Source organism: Phyllopteryx taeniolatus, chromosome 6 (assembly GCF_024500385.1).
Source record: "Phyllopteryx taeniolatus isolate TA_2022b chromosome 6, UOR_Ptae_1.2, whole genome shotgun sequence".
In the NCBI taxonomy this organism is placed as follows: Eukaryota; Metazoa; Chordata; class Actinopteri; order Syngnathiformes; family Syngnathidae; genus Phyllopteryx; species Phyllopteryx taeniolatus.
This window is the reverse complement of record NC_084507.1, coordinates 27,819,288-27,842,142: the sequence shown is the minus strand read 5'-3', so window position 1 is coordinate 27,842,142 and position 22,855 is coordinate 27,819,288. Positions and strand designations below refer to the sequence as shown.

The 22,855-nt window shown below is 39.8% G+C and overlaps 1 protein-coding gene across 6 annotated transcripts in view; it reads left to right on the top strand.

The window, feature by feature from the left end:
• ptprub (protein tyrosine phosphatase receptor type Ub) overlaps positions 1-22,855 on the top strand; it is a 184,265-nt gene that overhangs the window by 68,653 nt on the left and 92,757 nt on the right. The gene's annotated exons all lie outside the window — the stretch shown is intronic.

Here is a 22,855-nt window from a genome sequence, read left to right as displayed (position 1 = left end):
GAGGTGAAGGGAAGCTCTCTCTTTGAGATGGCTGTTAGAGCCCGCTCCCACAGACTGCACCCACTTTAACTGAATTCATTTGTTGACTCCTTTGGAGCAGCACAGTGTCCCATTGCGGCATCGCATGCATCTAGTTTTACACCCATAGAGTTTCGCTTACATGTTCTGTTTCATTGCTTTGAGAGGCTGTTGCATATTTGCACCTGTATCTGCGGCTCCTCCAGTTCTTTCTCTTTTTTGTTTAAATAATCTCCTGCTCATTTGTGCTCTTCTTGTTTTTCTTTCAAATTCTACGCTGCCTGCCTCTGAAGCTGAAGCATGATATTGGGAATGGGATGACATGACATGGCAGTTTGGTTTACGAGATGCGCTTGGTGTATTATTAATGGCTTCTCACAAAGATACGCTGCTCCACACTGAGTAGTACGATGTGTCAAAAGTGCGTGTGGCAGCACAGGAGCGTTGAACACCAGCCGCTGTTATTCCGACCTGTGCTCATAGGTGTTGGCGCCTATGCCTCCAGGTGTGAATATTTACACTGTTGGGTTTGGCTTACTCTAGAGTGAAACAATCATTCTCTTCACCCTTTTGGGAGTGGGTGGTGCTGTCTCCCCTCCATTAACATCTACACTCTATGAAGAAACAGTCTTCTCACTTGAAAGAACAGCAAGCTAATTAGAGATGCCCCCATTGCACAATGGTCATTGCACCGAACTATTGCTATATTAGTCATTCAAACTGCTCTAAGTGCTAGAGGACTCTGCATTTTTTTGCACAATTGTCAAAAAAAATAAAAATAATAATTACCAGATAACTAGCAACCCTTTATTGCTCAGTGACTGTTTTTAAATGTGTGTGTATATATATATATATATATATGTGTATGTGTGTGTATGTGTGTGTGTGTGTGTGCCTGTCTGACTTTGTTTCGCTTTGGTTGTTTGCCGTGGCTGCAACTGAAAATCCTGCCTTTGACATGTTAAGTGTGAATATTTACCCCAATCCTCAGTTCAAAGGCCTAAATCTACTGGTTTTGGGCTTATTTTATGTATTTTTCATAACCTTTTTTCTCCAAGACACCGTGAGGTTTGCTCTCACAAACACCTTGGACACTGGGAAGCTGGGCAGGTCAGAAATGTACCGTCTGTAATCTCAGTTGTGGCTATGCCTGGCATTTGGTCTCAAAAGACCTCCAGCTCTTTCAAGTAATAATACACTGGCACGCAGATGGCTGAGCGGCTTTCTTTGGTTTATTAATAAGCAATCCATCTTTGCACTGGTGCTATTTCTTAAAGTGGGGATGGGCAATTTCTTACATTTCATTGATCGACGATAGGCAAAATTAAGTATAGATTTTATCGGTTAATTGTTATTTTTTTAAACAGAAAGACTGTTAGTGTTAGGGCCAAAAATCTATCAATATGAAACTTAACATGGCAAATAAAACGCAATGAAGTGCATAAAGCCTACTAGTTCTTGTTGAGAAACATGAGCTTGTCAATATTAACACAGGCTAAAGACAGTTAAGCAAATGTAATGCAAAGATAGTGCCATGCTAAATTTGCTAGACTGTGTACTTGGCTAATCAGGTGGCATGGTTGTAATCAGGCGATGGGACAATGGCAGAATGACTGTTCTGAATTCCTGTTTCTATACCAGTAGTATAGAACAGTAGCAACTCAGGCAGGGAAGCCCAGAGTTCGTCCAGCTCTTCCGGGGCGATCCCGAGGCGTCCTGCAACATTTGCACAATCAACATTGCCCCAGACTATTGTAATATTAGTCATTCGAACTGCTCTAAGTGCTAGAGGACTCTGCATCTTTTTGCACAATTGTCAAAAAAAAAAATAATAATTACCGGCATTACCAGATAACTAGCAACCCTTTATTGCTCAGTGTTTTTTCTAAATGTCTGCCAATTGACTGTCTGTTGTCGTACTAGAGCGGCTCCAATTACTGGAGACAAATTCCTTGTGTGTTTTTTGGACATACTTGGCAAATAAAGATCATTCTGATTCCGATTCTGATTCTGATTCCCAAGCCACCCGAGAGACGTAGGCTCTCCAGCGTGTCCTGGGTTGTCCCCGGGGCCACCTCCCGGTGGGACGTGCCCGGAACCCCTCATTAGGGAGGTGTCAAGGGGGCATCCTAACCAGATCCCCGAGCCACCTCATCTGGCTCCTCTTAATGCGGAGAGCAGCGACTCGACTCCGAGCCCTTCCTGGATGACTGAGCTTCTCACCCTATCTCTAAGCGAGCCTGTACACCCTGCGGAGGAAACTCATTTCAGCCGCTAGTATCCGTGATCTTGTTCTTTCCGTCACGACGCACAGCTCATGGCCATTTACTGTATTTATTTATTTTTATTTATTTATCAATTTCATAGATCATTTTATCCTTGAGACTATGTGAGCCCCAGGAGGCACATGCGTGGAAGCAATGAGTCACAGCCCTGGAACAATGAGTCCCTGCAACTTCATCATCGATCGTTGCTTCGTGGTCCCACTATATTGCAGATTTTTATTTGTACAATGTTTTTGTATTATCCATTGCTCTTGCTCTCTCAATATACTATTACGTTTCAGCCTGCCGCGATAGCAATTTTTTGGGAAAACTGTCACAACAAAACGAAAGTATTGTTTTTTTTATGCCACTGATAAAGCGCATAATAATTCAAATACATCCTTTTTAAGAACAATTAACTTTCAATTCTATAGAATATTAAACATTGGCATTGTGATGTAGAACAATAAATATATTAGATAAATAAAAAATACAGATAATTCAGACTCTGGCTCTGTTCACAAAAATTGCACTTTAGTCATTAACTCACTAAAGTTGCCCAAAAAACGTCTTAAAGCCTGAAAATTTTTAATGAATAAAGAAGACACCATGTATGTACTTGAAAGCATTTGGACTTTGCCACTGTTTTTAAATCAGATGCCATACATTTGAATATCACTGTTAATTTTTAGTCTTCAGTTATATTTAGTGTGTGAATGTTGTCGTGTTATGTACTGTATTGTTTCTGTTGCCTCTTGGTTTTTCAAAAGGATATTTTATTGCTCAATACGCTTATACCTGGTTAAATAGAGGATAAATAAAATGAAAAATAAGGGCCGCCCTCGGGCTGCTGGACTGTGATGTGAAGACCTTTACCTGTCAAATGACGCTTAAAATGAGTTCGCTGAAGTCAACGACTGCCTGAATATTGATAACGTGTGCCGCTATGGTTATGGTTTATAAAGTTAACTTTCCCGTGTGTGTGTATGTTTGTGTGTGTGCACGTGTGTGCATGCGTTTGTGTTATGTGGGGAACACACACACGCGCACACAACGTTTTAAACGAGTAAACCTTTTAGCTCCAGCCCTTAGTTCGCTAGCTTGTTACCTCGCAGGCTAGCAAATGAAATAAAAAGTTAACTTTCCCTTTGTCCCAGTTGTGTGCATCTACGCAACAAACGGCATTCTGCCAGCGGCTTGTTGCGTCGTGAGCGGAGCGGCGGGTGATACCACAACAGTAAAAATTTATTGAGTCCAGAAAAAACTCCCGTCTTCATTGTATGGAACGATAACCTGCCCTACTCTGCCTCTGATTGGCTAGATCCAAGGCAGGATTCGTACTTTTGATTTGCTCTGTGTGGAAGCTGTTCACAAACACAAACACACACACACACACACATCCAGACGTGGGACGCACATCAAACGAGATTCCTGAATTTGATAATTTGGCGTACTACTCTCACATTCAGAAATGAAATGAAGAAGCAGAAAGACGTTAAAGTAAATGCCCTGTTCGCACACAAGTGCCCTTAGATGTTAGGGTTACCTCAAAGTCACCTCAGAAGTGCACGCCAAGTGAACTGGACTTTTTCGCTGCACCGAGTAACAATTTCTGTACATTTTTCCATTGCCATGTCCTAACAGAGTGAGCCGCAGCCGCCCCGTGCCCTTAAAACGAGGCACAACGGGGTCAGCAAAACCTTTCCGGATAACTAAGCATCTTCCTCCACCTGTGTACCCCCTAAGATCGATGAAACCAAGATTTGTGTGGTTTAACAGAGTTATTTCTTGGCTGCATGCAGTGTAAAGCCTTCGGTTTCCATCCATCTGGCTCCATTGTTGATTGCAGACAGCCCGTCTGATGAGCGCGGCTCGCTTGGAGTGGCACAAATAGGGCCCTGTTGCTCCCTTAGGCCAAGCTTTGGCAGGGCTTTTGAGAGGCGCTCTCTCGCAGACCCTCTGAAAGTGAGCGCAGCGATCTCGATGGCTGCCTAATGGCCATGCTGCTGCTTTTCCGAGTTTGTCGGTTGACACTTTCCTCATCCTCCTGGAGATAAAAGCCCTGGCACATGAAGGGAAGCACAGTTTCTCGAGAAGCCCAAATTGTCTGGAGGGATTTCAAAACGAGGAGTTTTATATAAAACATTTATATTAATTGAAAACATTCTTACAAACTACTTGTCGACTGTTAACAGCGGTGGCTCCACTGACTCGAAATGTCACTTTGCAAAATTTTCATACAGAACATCTCCTCATGGTCTGCTGACAACAGAAATTTGAGACAGAATATCAAGTGTACGAGAAGAATGCAGTGTTGACATGTTCAGCTGTGATTGCGTCCATATTTCTGACAAGGGCACAATGTGCATTTGTCAGCTGGAAAAGCACAGGTGGAGACACTGACATTGGCACAGCCTTACGTCCATTAATAGTCTAAATGAATGTGTACAGTATCTTTAACGTTTTGGGACTGCTCACTAAAGATGTTAATGGTCATAATTCCTTCTTTGATTTTGCTTTTCATGCCCCATAGTCTCTGACCAGCTTTAATTAATCCTGTAAAGGTGCATTTTTGACACAATAAAATGACCAAACCAAATAATTTTGTAACACTAGGGCAGCAAAATGAAGCAAAACTGTCAGAAAGTAAATGGGATGCAGATTCCATGCAGTGAGGAGAGGCAACAGGATGAATATGACATTTATTTTCATTTTGTCTGTTTTAATTACTCCTCTATGTATTTAGTGTTCATAGTTTTGGGCCTTGTGCTGACAGGCTGAAAGCACAGATTCAGTAAGTGCATCACTGCCTTTGTGACAGTTTCATTCCCCTCATGTTTTATTTTATTTTATTTTTTTTAACTGGACCTGATGTCAGGACAAGGATCCCACACCGCAGACTGGCGACACAAAGAGGGCTGGAAAAAAGAATTTCCTCTCAGGCAACACGGGTAATCAATGGGAAGTTAAACAAAAACAGAGGAAGAAAAGCACACACTCTTCCAGCTATAAAAGATGCCAACTGCTTGCGGGCTGCAAAGAAATCTTAGTGTTTCAATTTTTCTGCTGTGTACTTCCAGATGTTATTTGTGTACTTACTACATATTACGCACTATATTTATATTACAATAACGAGTACAATGCAGCAAAGCAATGCTTCTAGTTAACTGTTAAATTGCATACGTATTTAGTATACTGTTTTGGACGTGGCTGTGTGATTTCAGATAGTTTTTGGAGTGTTATATTATTTTTGCACACAACTATTGAGTGAAACAGCAGGTGTTTGTCTTCAAATAACTGGCATTTCTCATCGGGTGACAACCACTTTCACTGAGGAAGGCTTATGATTATGAGTCTTTGCTGCATTCATTAAATTGCATAAATTACCTTGAGAATGCTGTTGTTGTGAAAATGAATGCATCTGTCTTTGCATATGGCGCAACATACTTCATAAATGGTGCTGGCGCGTGATAACTGGCTTGTTTCATAATTGGACCTTTTTAAGTGTGGCTGTTATCTCAGAAAAAAATTCTAACACAACATTTGCATCTCCCAGGAGGATTAATGAATCCATTTTTTGTTTTTGTTTAACATTTCAAGTGTGTCCCAACCAAGGCTAGACATGATCAATTTTCCATCACTTCACTTCCATCTGTGCTTTCGGGCTGCAGGGCTAGCAGCCTAAGAAGTCAAGTCTACACTTCCCTGTCGTCGGCCACCCTGTTGAGGTCCTAGGGCAGGGGTGTCAAACTCATTTTTGTCGCGGGCCACATTGTAGTTATGGCTTCCCTCGGAGAGGCGTTATGACTGTGAAACCATATAAAATATTGTCTCATATAATGACATATACACAACAAATTGATGGATAACTAGTTTTAAAATCAGAAGCCAATAAAAAAAAATTAATTATTATTACATTTATTTCAAAAAGGTGATTGGTAACGTAAAATACTTGCAATATCTCAACATTATACAAGTAAAGACACCAATTTTGGTATTTTCACAAGAAACATGAAGTAAACACACATGATTTGCTTTCGGGGGCCACATAAAATGATGTTGCGGGCTGGATCTGGCCCCGGGCCACCAGTTTGACACCTGTGTCCTATGGGCTAAAACCTGGCATTCCCAGCACAGTTGTGAGATATGGTCTCTCCAACATGTCCAAGATCTGCCCCAAAGCCTCCTCCTGGCTGGGTATGCCTTGGATCCCTGATAAGGGAGGCATCGGTAGTAGCTGCACCTGTTTCCAATTCCTCTACAGGGTGTGCCAAGGAAATGCATTTCCGTCACTTTCCGTCCGTAAACTTGTCCTGTCAGTCACTCCTCTGACTACCCAGACTGTGCTGGGAATGCCAGGTTTTTACCACAACAGACCTGTACACTGACTGCATTACTGTAATCGGTGCACCTTCTGTTCATCTCCCTCATTACCCCACTCATGAAAAAAAAAAAAAAAAACCTGAACACCATTTGAGGCAGATCTTCACTCTGAATTGTAGTCAGTCATGTAAAGCTCCAGTGACCTAATGTTCATATCAACGCGGTTGTTGTTTTTATAGTTGCTACATTTTGAAGCAATGGAGGTGGAATACTTCTTGCAATGGAAAGACATACTTACTTCAGTATTCTTTGCCAGTGTTAAGATGTTATCAGTATTTGAACATTACGTTTCCCTATCACAGAACTTAAAATGCCCATCTCTTTGTATCCATTATTTTATTGCAAAGCATCCAATTCGTTTGCTGACATTGTCAAGTGTTTACGTTTTATCGGTGGGCTTGGGTGTTAAAATGAGAAGTGCCTTTAAAGGAATGCCTTATCAGGCACCCGCCTATAAAAACCAGAGGACACCAGAACTGGAATAGCGAATGGTACTTGAATTGTAATTTATTGCATCATTCACATTTTTGCTCTTCCATCTGTGGCTTAGAAATTGCCCATCGATGAAGAAAAATCTCAATATATCTGGTTCTAGTATTCAACTGTTTTCACCCTAACATGCCTGTTACATTTGAACAATTTATAGTGCAATCCATATTTGATAACTTAAAGGGGTGTTAAAGTGACTTGGATTTACAGTATACTGCAGGTCTTAAATACCCATTTATTTACAGTTACTGTACACGAGAAACAACATTGTTTCACACATGGCCATAACGCATGTAAACAATTACACGCTGATACAAAAGTGATAACATTGAGCAGCATTCACTCACTCACTCACTCACTCACTCAGTCAGTCACTCACTCACTCACTCACTGTTTTCAATGCTGCACTTGCTATAGTTTTGATGTGCATGTTATAATTTTTCTGTGACGTACGTCTCCCAATAACAGTATAAGTCAGATCTGTCCAAATGGCAGCCACGTTAGCTGAATTTGATATTTGGTGATTCATATTTGATTTTATTTACATACTTTATGGTCAAAGCCTGATTTGAATCTGAGGATATCTGCTTCTATGCATTTTTTTCTGCTTACACTGTCATGATACATAAATGAACTGGGCCACATGACAGACACACAAGTAAATCCAGTCTATGAGGCTTGACAATCACTTCATTTTTTTCGAGCTAATTGGTGCATAAATACGTTAACCACAATAAATGGCTTGTCGATTTATGGAAAAATAGCAAGTGTCACAAATTCTAAAATGTTGCGTACTCCTGTTGAAATTTTAGATTTCCAAGCTCTTCATCGACTGCCCAATGAAAAGAAGTGCTTTCAAATGGCCATTTCTTGATTGTTAATGTCTGTCTGAAGCCCTCATAAATTGTCAGTAGTTGTCCTGATGGAGGCCAAGGTCAGGGCTATAGAATCCTCTCAATGACAAGTGTTTCTACTGAGATGAACGTCTGCCCACCAAACAGGAGGGAGGGAGGGGCGGATTGACAGTTAATCACAAACACATTACACCTCTGAGATGGGCGCCGCTAGCTCCCACCTGCCTGTCATTATGATGACACTGTGGCCTATCAGTATCTGCCGCAGATTTATCAATCCGGCGGTAGAATGTGGCCTTGTCTTGGCCTGAGCTCGACACCTGTCCATCCATCAGTCTCTGAAGTCTGTGTGTGACACAGCGCTGACAGCCTCTTTCTCTTCAAGAGCCTTCCACCACATGCCAACGCTATTGTTCACTCTGCTCGTTCAGTCACATCCACTGAATAAATGCTGCTTGATGCTACGAGACGCAAAAAGTCTTAACTCTGTCTTAAATCTGCGGTGGCGGAAAGATGATGTGTCATGACTGGATTACTGTGATTGTGTTAACAAGCGATTGGCAGTGTTTACTTGGACTTGAGGGATTTTGGGAGCAAAAGTGTAGGTGGACAACATAGTTGGTGACAAATGTTTTAAACATGCCAACTAATTGGCAGAACCAGTTGACATCTCTGACATGAATGTCAGCTGCTTATGTTTGTGAACAGTGTGGGATTGCATGACTATGTAATGGAAGGAAAGGGCAGATTCTATATAGGCTTGTTTTGCTTGAATGGCTTATTATGCTGATATATCTCTGTTGACTTTAATACCCTGGGATGCAGTATGCCTCGAGCCATGCTGCTAAATCACTACAATGTTGACTGAATGTAGCTTTACAACCTTTGACTAGATTCCTTGAACATGTTTTTTTTTTTTTTTTTTTTTTATTACAATAAAGAAAAATGAGAAAATGCATAGGATATCATGCGAACGTGCATTTGCTGAGGGCCATTCTGCTTTACTTGTGCTGTGCTCATTAAATTCATGTCAGAACAGATGACCAAATGATGGCGTGAGTTCTTTTGTGACTGTGGCCTCCATCTCTGTTTACCACCAGGGCATGTCGTTGCAGCTGACATGTTAATAGAATCGGTCACTGATAACAGGGTGCTAATGAAAATCTAATCTGAAAACTAGCCTGTCGGAAGAGCGTCTGCTTCGTCTGTGTCCGATGAGAAATGTTTCTATCTCGGGTCTCATTAGCTGGTATTCAGTGCAGTGTCATCCTGAAAATAGAAGCTAGAAGCAAGAATGGAGGCTGCATTGGATGGAGGTTGGGTATGTCTGCGGCTTCTTTCAAAAGGACAGGTCAGATAGGACATGAATTAATGGGGTGCTATTAATTCATTCTATTTGATAATCCATCTGGGGGTTTGAGGGGTTGAACAAAAGAATAGTTCAGGACTAAGGCCAATAGAAAGCTTCAAATACTGTATCCCAGTAGAAAATGTAACATGGATTTGTACAGCAACCGTTTGGACATAAAAATGGCAGTTTTGTAAGTAATGGCAGTGCCAAGTCATAATGAGCTAACAAACAAGGATGGTCTACTGTATTTATTTATCAACGTGGCTGTGGACAACAGTGAGGAGACATTTTCTTACAGAGGAGACTGAGGGCAGAAAGAAAACAGACCAATGCAGCAAACTGGAGACTGAGGTGTAAAATGACATATCATCCAGAGCTAAGGTACAGCAACAGGTACTATATCGTCTAGTTAAGTATTGCTTTGTAAAACGAATCCCTGAAAGACTTGATAACCAAATTAAACTAATAGTGCTAACAGGTATATGAGTTGGAATACGCAAATAAAATTTTTTCCCTGATTTTGCAAGGTTGTTGTGTAAATGCACCTTCGTTTTTTTTTTATTTGCTGTTATAAAAGCCAGAGCCATGACACCGCCGCACGATGTGTTCTCAAAGGGTGATGCCTGGCCAAAAAAAGCCAGCTGAGTACAGATGCCAAGGTTCATGGATTTCGAAGACAAAAAGGTCCTCTTCTGTTTTTCTATGTGTCCAGGCTGTTTCTTTCTCACCTTCCTGGCCTCCCCTATCACAGAATACTAACAATGATCCATCATATTCCCATGTAACAGGTGTAAACATGCACATTAACATGCTACAGATACACTTCCCGAAGCCCATCATGACATGTTTCTCTTCAATTAAGTCAGTCTCAGTCTGCAGTTGCAAATGCAGCCAGCAGGTCTGTGTTACATGTTCCTTGTGCACAACACCAATGTGAGCTTGAACTTTCACCCTGCTCCTAATCATGATGCGTAGCTCGTTGTGACTGCAAATTTAGTCAGAAGTCGTTGAATATCATTTGTGTGTTTGTGTTAGAGGTTACAGCTGAGCCACATGGTTGATTATATTCCTCACTGAGCGGCAAAGCCCCCCGGGGTGTGATCTTATCCAAGTTGTGGTGCGTGCACATGCATGTCTTGGAGCTAGCAGAGGAACAGAAAAAAAGGTCCTTGTGTACATTGAGAGGCAGTTAGCACACCACATGTGGACAAGTGACAGCCCCATTTTGTATTGCATCTCACTTAATTGAAGTGCATATGGCCTGTTTATCGCACAATATTGCTGTTTGTGGTGTCGTGCCCTTGCTACTGTCACAGGACGTAGCCTACAAATCCCACCTGGGACACCAACGTAAAACTACATTTTCCTTTTGTCATCCGCAAGCTGCTCAATTTTGTGTCGTTACTGTGAATCTTTAATTCATAATGACATAGCTATTAGTTATCTTAGCTATTAGTTAGCAATGCTGTATTCATATCTTTGAAAAATTCTGCCATTGGTCCAAATGTGGATTGAAGTGAAAAGGATATTCTGCATTTTTATGAAATGCAGCAGAAGCGTCACTGTCTAACTGGCTGTGGCTCTAAAGGACAGCTGGGACTGGGTCGTCTATGCCTAAATCAGGCGTATGGTTTATCCCACCCCATGTATCGTTTACATGAACTCCTTCTGTGTAACATTTGGAATAGACTTTTTCCGTCAAATGTGCATATCCTGTAGGAGCTAGAAACTCTCAGGGGCTGTTTACACAAAATGAAAAATCATGCTATTTTTGCAGTTCATTTACATTAGCGGTTCCTAACGTTTTTTGAACCATAAAGAAGTATATTGAGGGAGCAGCATAGAAACAATTAAAACTTACCAATTAAAAATACAACTCATCATTACGCTGAATGTAGTGTCGCTGTGTCCTCCCCGATAGCCTTTTTATTTATGTTTAACACAACATCCCAACTTCATTGGAATTGGGGTTGTATGATGCTCACAGTAGATTCGCATTGATGTGGCGGACGTCAGTAATTGCTTCTTTCATTTTGTTTTGGTTTTTTTGCTTTCCAAAAACTCTTAAGGCTTGTCTTTTAATGCTGGGTCCATGGTCTCCATGTGCCAAAGCAGTCTTGAAGGTTTCATTGCCTCATTTGTGAATCTGTCGCCACATATTACGCAGAGCGGGACGGATGCGTGCGAATCACCTGTAGCAATACACCGGTATCCACAGTAGGAATGCTGATATCGTCTCTTAAATACAGCTTTCTGTTTCTTTGAGGTTGTAGGCAATACTGCACTTCTTCTGTCATTATAGGGTGTTTTCTCCTTTTTGAAGAAGCTCTCTGAACAAGTTTGTCTCGAATTCATCTTTGCTAGTTTGTGGGCTTCCCTTTTTTTCTGACCGAGACCAGATGCTCCTGATTTTCAAAATATACCTATTGCAGATCAATATAATATTTTAGGTCAGTTTCTTTCTTTGAAAACGATTGTTTCATCTGGAAAGACAATCAGTTGGTGCACATGTGCATGATTATTATTTTTCTTTAACAAGGTGACATCCCCAAATACTGCATACTGCAGCGTTTTCTGTTGTTTTTGCTGGTCTTTTTGAACATTGTTACTGTTTGTACAAGCTCATTGAGTCCTTTTGGTTGTTGCAAATTTTATTAATTTGATAATTTAATGCCATACTTGCAAAATAATGTAACATTAACAAAAAATCCAAACCAGTTTAAAACACTAGCATCACTTGTCATGTCTCTTAACTTTGTGGGTGAGGAATTAATCTCTGTGCCAGCCTCATTATTGCTTCTTTCGTCTCACCTATAGTTTCTATGAAAATTACTTTTTTATGTCCTTATTTGATAGCCATATACATGGCTATGAAGCCATATTCTTTTTTTTTTTTTTTTAAGGTAATGATGATAAACTGAAGGTCATCCCCTCCTAAGGAGCTTCAATTTCATGAAACAAAACCATTTTGCCGATACTATATGTTAAAAGACAATACAGTGCAGTGAATGCTTTAAATTCCTTTAAAGTGCAGTGTTCATTGGTAATGCATACAGAATGGGAACACATAAGCATTGTAAATTTGAGGCTGTACTTGGTTTGTAGGAGTATTTACTAGTCTGAAACACACTGCGTTTGGTCCCCTTAGTATTGTCTTGTTGAGTCAGAGAACCGCCGAGCCTCTTGGACAAGATTTTAAGACAAATGAAAAGTACATCTTCCCTTCCGCATGTGTCCATGTATCCTTCCACAGAAGCTTCCCTTCTGGGTAAATAGGACAGTTGATCGTGAACTGCCTTGGAGGACAATTCAAAAGGTCAGCACAGGCAGTCTTCTCTCTCCTTGGAATGACGACGACACTCTGACTGTCCTGGTCTTATCTCCCTGAAATGCTGGAAGGCAAGGGCTACTGCGACAAAACCACCACTTGTATTTAATTTATCTTCCACTCTAAAATCAGTCCACTTCTTTCTTGCTCATTCCTAGCTCTGACACATCATAAAGTCCCCCAGGGTGTTCGTAATGGTCTCCTTAGTTTCTGCTTAAGGCGACAAACCCCCGCTGAGAAAACCAATCACAACTCTTACTCGGAGCGAGTGGCTACAACAAAGTTAGAAGCAGAAACGGTGGAAGTGTTGTTGAGTGTTCTTAAAGTAAAGGAAAAAGGGAAAAAAGGTTGAGAGTCCCCCATGGCAGGGTAGCCTAATTTTGTACTCTTCACACTGTCACCTTTAGGTTTGTTTTTGCATTTCATTAACAGTGTATGAGAACAGTCAAGCTGTAAACTGAGGATAAGGTGACTGTATTACAGAAGTGCTCTTAAATCCTCTCGGATAGATTGTATGCGGAGGGAAAATTGCAGTTTTGATGAAGTGAGTGAGGCCTCTTCCATTATTCAACATGAATTACACAAGAAATGCCATTTGAAATTGATCTTTGGTCACTGAAAAAAATACCACAGCCGGAGGAGCACGTTGTTTCAAAGAGAGAAAATGTCAATACTGACTGTGTGTTCACTTGAGTCTTTTTTTAATTTAAAGTTCTGCAAGAGATGGTGACAATGGCAGACAAAATGAAAAGAGGATAAGTATGACAGTGGAGGAGAAGTGCATCAAGATGTGAGTGGGGGATGAAGATGAAACTAGGTTCTAATCTTCTGGTAAAGGAATGAAAACTTTGGCCATCATCCTTGTCCTTTGTAAAAAAAAAATTAAATTCCAAAAATAGCACGCTACAGAATTGTACTTTATAAAAATATATCATAATAACATGATGAAATAGACTGTAAAGAATGAAACTGTTTGTGCAGCATGATTTCCTGCTTTAATACAGTGGTTCTCAAACTTCTTCCAGCAAGCGCCACCTCAAAAAAATACTTTGCTTTCCGACTACCACCATGACCAAAATTAAAATACATTAGCCTAAATATTAATCACAAACAAATCAGTGGTGTAGTTGTATTTATTATTAGTGTATTTAATATTATTGTAAGCCACTGTAACATTATGCACAATTTCACCCTTAACACCGCACTTAAATATAGGACAATAAAAAACTGTACTTCAATAATTAGTCAATTAAAATAAAAATAAAAATGTATAGCTGGTAAAAGTTGAACAAAAATTGTACATAAATGTTTTTTAAACAAACAGTTGTAACCTATTAAATGCAAATGTATTGTACTAACTAGTTAAATACAACTGAACTGCTGAGATAGGCAGGGTTGTGGCCAAAATAATAATCACGATTATTTTGATCAAGAGATCAATAATTTTAAGTTGGCACCGGAGAGTAAGAAGCATTAACCATGCGGTCGCCCCCGCGTGGCTGCCTGACTAAGTTGCGGGCACTGCTGCAAATGAATCACTTTTCATTTGCGGCAGTGCCCGCTGTTTAAATGTAAACATTCGCCGACAATCAGGCACATTTAATCGTGGCAGCCAAAATCGCGATAATGATTAAAATTCAATTAATTGTGCCGTCCTTCCCGCGACCCTAGTGACGATAAGCGGTTCGGAAAATGGATGGATGTATTTAACAAATTTACTGTACTGGATTTTAAAAAAAAACAAAAAAAGTTTTAAGCCACATAACGTATAACATTATGCACAGTTTAAACATTTAATCTAGTGATTCTCGTGTAATAATAGAGTGAACCTGCACTCGTGCTACTCATACAAGACTTGCACACCTTGCCCACAAGGGAGCAGTATCATATAAAAATACACGAAGAAGACGGTCACAACTCCCCAGTAAGCTATGGCAATACGAATCTTTTTCTTTGCACAGGATAAAGAATACATGCCTGTGACTGAGTATTGTTATTGTCTATCTCCACTGTTGCTACACTGTGTCCAAATATCCGCTGGTTAAAGGGTTATAGCACTGCAACATCAGTGCTAGTTTTGTTCGCCCGTCTTTTGCGTTTTGCATTCTACGGAAACATTAAGCGAGTAGATTTTTTTATAAAGTTATGCGGTTTGGTAAACTACACATTGTGTAATTTTTTTGGGGTTTAATTTTGTGATCTTCTTCTTCTTCTTCTTCCAGATGGGAGAACTAAACTACTACTCTCACAAATGTTCAACATGGTAGTCACAATAATTAAAATTTGAAATGCTGATATTTATTACAATTTATCTGAAAACCATAAAGCGTTTCATCCCTAATTTTGATTCACTTGAGCGAAATAATGTGTGATTTATTAATCTGAGATGCATAAAATTCAGCTACAAGTTATTGCTGTAATAATAATGTGTTGATAGGAAGTTCTTCTTCTGCCATGAACTGTCATCTTCATGCAAATTAGGATGCTGTTTGTCAGTTGATGATAAGTCAAGAGAGAGAAGTGAGGCATTGGAAATGGCTGAATGCCAACATCGTCATATGGTGGAACTATTTTAGTTGCCAGAACCGCAGCGACAGTTTGTGTGATGTGTTTGAAGCTCTGTGGCATCACCACAAACTTCCTTCAACATCTGAGAACAAGACACAAGGCAGAATACATTGACATGCGGCAGCCATCCAAAGAGGAGCAGGGAGGTTCTGCAAGGGCAAGACTGACTTCTCTACTGCAAACTTTAACTGGGATATTTTTGGGTATCCTCAAGAATGCTGAGACAAAATGTGTCTTGTCATATTCAAGCACTAATTCCCATGTCTTTTCACCAACAGCCAGGTCAAGTTTGCTCATCTTTTTAACATTATTTAGATGCAATGTTTTTCTGACTGGTTCCTTTTATTTGTTAGTCAACAGGATTAAGCATATACTAGACAGCATATTTTGTCCAGCAGGAACCCGTAACATTTTGGTGAGAATTAGGTTTAAAGTTGTGTACATTTGGCAGTTGCAGTCCACTTGTATTGGGGCGGCAGTGACGAACCGTATGGAGTTTATCATGATAGAGTGCATGTCTATAATTTTCTGTTTCCTGTTATTGGACGTAGTTTAAGACAGATAGATTGGGACCATTCTAAATATAGATAAAATGATATCCATTATTAGTTCAAGCCCGATGAACCACTTCAGGTTGAACTATAACAGAGATTGCGATCCAACATCAGCGCTCTCTGACCTCACAAATGTTCTTCTGGCTGAATGGACAAACTTTCCCACAGACACATTCCAATCCACAATCTTGTCGATTATTTTTCCTCAGAAGAGTGCAAGCTGTCATTGCTTCAAAGGGTAGTGTGACTTTTCTGAAATGTATTTACTTCCACATCGGACAGTGTTACCTTCTCACAATTTTGTGTAATGGGGTGAATAAAATCTTGAAAAACACCCTGTCTATAGTATATAACAAATACAACAAATCTAACAGAAGCATAACATAAATGGAGAGAAGCACAAGTCAACAAGTCTGATAATTATTCATATTTTTCTCTTTTCTTTTTAACATAAACTAATTTGTTTATATTCATGAACAGTATTTCCCTTAATACCCTTATACCCATTAGTTAGTCCAAAGTAGCCAGAAACATAATAAGAGGTGATACCCTTATTGTTAAGTCGCAAGGTCTTGCTGTATATAATTATGTGGTAACACAAGTGGTGTATTGGAGCTACACAGGTAGTGATTCTAAGGTTTCTGAAAACAGTTACCTGCACCTGCGGATTGTTAAATACGTGTAATTTGATTGCGTATGCAAGCAGTTGAAGATGGTTGCCGTGATGTACCACACTATTGTTGAAGGAAGCAGATGTGCAGCTGCCTCTCTGTTTGAATACTAAGTGAGTGTGCGCCTCAAAGTAAGAACACCGACATTGTGTGTCATTATGAAAAGTCAATTATAGCGGTATCATTTCTTATTATTGTTTTGTCCCTATAAAAGATGTTCCCAGGAAGGCGACGCACACCCTCTCTGTAAATGTTTATTACACAACTTTCAAATCTGCCTGGAATTAGGCATGAAATTAGACAAACTAGAACACTAAAGTTGTTGAAAGAATAACATAGCTATTTACACACATTAAAGTCTTATGATGAGACATTGATGTTGTTGATGCCTGGCTCGTCTCATGAAAACTTTTAAGGCTCTGTGACAGTTTCACAATGTAATGAGGCAATTTTCCATCCCTGGGCTTCTCTTCTAACAACTCTTATATTGCTCTCAGACCAATGGCCGCCGCGCCACTCATTTCCCTCCATTTGGTATTTTTTTTTTAACTTATTTACTGGATATGCGCTGAAGGATATTGCGGGTGGCAGTGAATAAATACAGAGTTAAGGGAAACGCAGCCAACTCATGAAAATTGAGTCCAAAAATCTACATGACCTTCTCAGAATATAATATTAGACTGATGATGTGCTGAGAGCAGACCATAACTCAATGTAATAACACAGTTGTAAATCCCATTAAAATCTGTATTTGAGATAACGGCGTGGCCTTGGGTGTTAAAGGGACAAAGCTCTGGTCCACCACAAGTTTTATGACAGCGGAAAATAGTAGTTTACTTTTCTGTTCTTCGTTCCTTTAGCTCAACTTGTTTTAATTTGTCCAAATGTAGCTTTGTCATCCTTCTTTACTGGCTACAGACAGTGTCACGTCCAGCCTGTGACTAAGTCGTAGTCCAGCAGAACTCCGTATGAATTATGATGTGCTCGATCATTCCTAATCTTGTTACGGATGTTAGTTTGCCCTTGGCATCAATGAATGAAATGCGACTCTGATTTGTCTACGCTTTGCTCAGTCACGCTGTGAACTGCTGTGTGTGATTGTACATGTACACAGCTGTTTACCTAAGGAAGCGTTCTTTATTTTTAGGCAATAAACATAGCAATAAAAGTGTCAAGATTATCAGTGCAGAAGAATCAGCAGTTCCGCAACTGATCAATATATACTGTAACAAGGCAAAAGGGTTTTTCTGAACAAAATAATAATGAGAAAACAATTTACCTTGAAGCACATCATTCTTTGATTTTTGATATTAGATTTCTTATCAAATTTCAACTAAATTGTCTGATTTATATTCACTAGTAAACATCCATGCAGCAAAGTACTTGGGACATAACAGCACATCCTCGCTGTCTGCTGATGACCATGTATCTCACATTTCTTTATTCAAATGCAACGGCAAATGTTTTACAGCGGTAAACAGCATATTTCGTACCAAAAGACAGCTCAAACCACTGCTACTAGACAGATTTAGCACCAGAAACATAGATATTTATTTTCACAGCCATCCCTAGTATATGTTGTACATGTACAATTTTAATGTTTTGATATGTTGAAGCAGTTTATGTTCCTCTCAGCTTACAAAAACGTGTAGCAGGAAAAAACAGCATTTCCGCAAATCTCACAGTTCACTGTGACTATTTCTGCGTAAAATCGGAGACAGCTAAGCAAAACATAGGTTCATAGGACCTGTAAGTTGTATGTGAATAAATTGAAGATAATCCTGGTTAAGTGATTGCATAAGAGGTTACTGGGCATTGAAACATATCACAAAGCAAGGATGCATGAATCACAACAGAAGCCAACATAGCGCCGATCATCACACTACCAAAGCACAACACAAAATTTTACCTCAGCGATCCCTGACGTATTTTTTTGCACCATGGACCTGTTTCAAGAAGCAATATTTTGACTGGCTGTCATAGAAACAAATAAGAAACAAAATGACAATACTGAAGAACAAACCATGTTTTCTTCCAAGAGAACAACTCGTTTGCTTGAAATTTATTTACTTACATAGGATGCACAGCGAAGTTTCCGTAGAGACTCCTCTGTCGAAGTTTAGTGCGAACGAGTGTCATTTGGCATCAACACATGATAACATTAAATTGACAGCCTGAGATGGCTGGTTTAGATTAGGGAAAACAAGCAACAATTACAGTTTGCACTGAAAACTGTTTTATTGATAATAGCAAATGATATAACCTGATTCATCCCGTTATAGTTTTTGGTGAACAAGCAGTGACCATCACTGACCTTTTCGTAATAAAAAAAAAAAAAGATTTTGTGGAAGATGCTATTCAGCGTATCCACATTTCAAGGCAAAACTAAATTGACTTATGGAATTGGTAGTGTTCCATCCATCCATCCATCCATGCATCAATCCATTTTCTACTGTAAAGCACTTATCGTCACTCAGGTCACAGGTGTGCATGAGCCCCAATAACTAAAATACTTTCACGACTCACCTTTGACTTTAAAGCGCTGCACTTGAAGTCTTTTTAAAAAAAATGTTTTTGTTAATATTATTTTTTTTAACGACAGCTGGATATTTCGTTTTTGGGGGAAACAGCCATTTCTGTGCTACCAGCGTTTTGAAATCACGTTGTCTCTTGCCAGTGAAGGTCGGGAGATGTGCTGCGAAACTTTTCCTTAGACATTTCGTTCTCATGTAAATGTCTCTAAATCTAGCCTCCATGTTCTAAAGGTTTTTCGTCTGATGTCTTCATGTAGACCATCGGAAATGTAGTGGATTTATAGCTAGTCAAAAGCTGATAGATACAAGAACTTTTAATGTCAAGTACTTTGGAAGAAAAGAAATTAGTTTAGGAACAAAAATAAAATGCATCACTTTAGTCTTAATTAAAACCAAAGAAACATTGATTTTCTACCTGAATGAGTTATGTGGTTGGCATTCCATACTTGTATGTCTATATTGTTTAGTATAGTTAGTATGAAGGGCTATGTAAAAAAGAAGAGCATAAAATTATGGTAAAAAGTCACTATTTTAGAGAGTGCAAAATATATTTAAAGTGCTCCACAAATAAAGTTGAGTTGAATTGAGAATAAAGTGGTTTCTCTTAGAAGTGAAACCGTTTGAGTCCAGCAAATGCTGTCTCTTTCTTTTCCGTTTGGCCGTGTTACTCCTCCGTATACAAACATCTTATCGCTTCTACCGTGAGACAAGACCTGAAATACTTGTCAAATTACATGAACTAAAATTATACCTAATGGATTGTCTATACTGAATGAGCCACTGTGGACAAGATCACATTATATTTGGATTAGAGCACAAAATGTACCCCAGACCTCTTTAATTTGTCACAATGTTTAATTCATGGGCATTTCATACATCACATAGGGAACCTCATTAAAATGTCTCATGGTTCCATATTCAAATTGAATCTGTTAGTGGCTGGATCATGCGTCCCAAGGTTTTAATGGCAACTGCATGGTCCATGCACAGGTGTTTAAAACATCTCTATATGTTATATTTTGAAAAAGGCACATATTGGGTCCAACCACCAGCGAGGATAGTGCAGCTTCACCACTCCAGCCCTTGCTATAATTTTATGAGTCCCTCGCGAGCCTGCAGGATGCACGATAGGAGACGGGATTGTGAAAGATCTAATTAAGCAGAGCAATATGAGAGTGCAGTCATCCCCAGCCCAGGACAAGACACAAATCAGGGACTGTTGCTAGTGGGCTGCAGGGCAATTGGGCTTTGCAGTAAAATAAGTACTGGAGCCTCAAGATAACGACCATCCCTACTTGTCTGTGGTCCCCTGTTTAACTTTCTTTACAGCTTGGAGGTGATGGGTTGTGAATCTCAATCCCATTGCGCAAACATAAAGTCGATATTTGTCTTGTGCACCTAAATGGCTAATTAGTGGTTTCTCAGTAGCCGGGTGGGTGAAAATAAGGGTTACTTTTTGCCTAAAAGACAAATTCGTCTGAGAAGCGTAAGATTTAGTATTCGTATTGTGGAACATCTAAGGTACAAATATACATGTAATAAGTTGACCACTTTATAGTGAAACCTAAAAACAATAAAACACTTAGTCCTGACTTTAATGGCAAGAGTGGCAAGCAGCTGCTGCCTCACAGCAAGATTATATTTTATTTGTATTTTTTACCAATTCTGTATTGTAGGTTCAACTTTTGAAGCTGAAAAAAAAATCACTTATTAGTCACAATCAATTAATTAATACCAGCTAGCGGCTTGCCGGGCGCCTCGTACCTGGCAGGCTCGCCGCAGTGGGCGGACGACTTTTCAAAGGCAAGTTGATATGTTTACAACGTATTCTTACAAAAACATTTTGGGGGTTGAGTTGCTATTACAGTTCATCTGAGTAGAAAATAACGGTCTTCGGGCCACCTGGCGCCAGCGTTCGACTGTGTGGTCTCGGAGGACAATGAGTGACCGAGAACAGAGATGCCTCGGAGTACAATGACGACAGGCTTGATTATGCGAGTACACAGCAAGGTCTCCAGCATTGTTGTGCTAATCATGTTAACGGACAGAAACTGAAGGGAGGACAGATGCTAGGAAAGGGCACTGGGGGTTATGTTATCCTGCTCAGGGGAGACTAGTATTGGGCTTTCTCTTGTACTTTGTTTCCACTAGATGTGTTTTTTCTACAATTCACACAAACCAGCCAGGAGCAACTATCATATATTTTTATCCAGCAGGGCACTTTTCCCTCCCCATTATCAACCGCCTACACGCATGGCTGTGATTTTGAATGAGAACAAATTTCAATTTTGTATTTTCTTTTCTTGTCATGTGGTTTGAACAGCTATAAATGGTTAAAAGCAGATTTAATCCTTTGTGATGTGTGTGCCTGACTTCACAGAGTGTCTGCTTTACACAAATCTCTGCAGCATTGCGTACAAACTCACAGCAGTTATCTGCAAATCAGTTTGAAAAGCCGTTTGGAGAGAGCGGCGAGAGTCATCTCACGTGGTGTGAGGTTTACTTGGATGACATAAAAGCTAAGCCTCTAACGAGGTTCTCTGTATTAAGTGTTTGAGAACACATATTAACATAACATCTTAATTGTAGCCATGAATATTTCAATCAAGGGCACAAATGACTAGAAAGTGACCACATTAACGTGGGAGCATAAATCATGAAAGTCAGTCTATGTAAGATTTGTATACTGCAGTATATCTATTACAGAAACAAAATACAATATACCAGTTCGGGCTGTACCCCGCCTCTCGCCCGGTGACAGCTGGGATAGGCTCCAGCATGCCCGCGACCCTAGTGAGGAGAAGCGGCTCAGAAAATGGATGGATGGATGACTATATATATATATATATATATATATATATATATATATATATATATATATATATAATATGCCGGCACGGTGCAGACAGGTTAGCACATCTGCCTCACAGTTCTGGGGACCGGGGTTCAAATCCCGGCCCCGTCTGTGTGGAGTTTGCATGTTCTCCCCGTGTCTGGGTTAGGGTTTTCTCCGGACACTCTGTCCCAAAAACATGCATGGTAGGTTAATTGAAGACTCTAAATTGCCCGCAGGTGTGAATGTGAGTGCGAATGGTTGTTTGTTTCTATGTGCCCTGCGATTGGCTGGCGACCGGTTCAGGATGTACCCCGCCTCCCGCCCGAAGATAGGTGGGATAGACTCCAGCACTCCCGCGACCCTAAGCGGTAAAAGATGATGGATGGATGGACATCTATATATATATATATATATAGGAAATATACAGATTTCGTTCAAGGATTCAGAATGCAGACAAATTTGCTTCAAGGTGTACAGTAGTATAAAATTTGTTTGACCGAATCCACGGGTAATTGATGCATTTAAAAACAAATAAATCAAAATAAAAAAAAAAATTTTGATTTTTGTTTTTGTTTTTTTAACCCCCCAAATACTTGAATAAGCGTAGATAAACTACCCAAAAACATTTTCAGGGTTGGTTCCCCACCAACAGGTGAATCCGCAGGTACCGAACTGTGAGTATGGGTTCCACAGGGTTACAATAATCATTGATCGTATTAACGTTACAGCCATGAACTATGTCTAATGGCGTACTTAAAAGAAAAAATGGAATTATTTTTCTTTTAGTCACAGAAATAATGACATTACCTTCTATTACTATGTTTCAGTGCACATTTTGGGGGGAGCGGTGTTTGAATTTCGACTAATTACATTGACATTTTAGTAGTATGTCATGGTCCTTCATTGCAGTTAAGTATCACAATAAAGCTATGAAAAGCCAAGAAAAAGTGTTAAAAAGGTGCTCGCTTTGAGATTACATGCTACTTTAGAAGTATATATATTTTT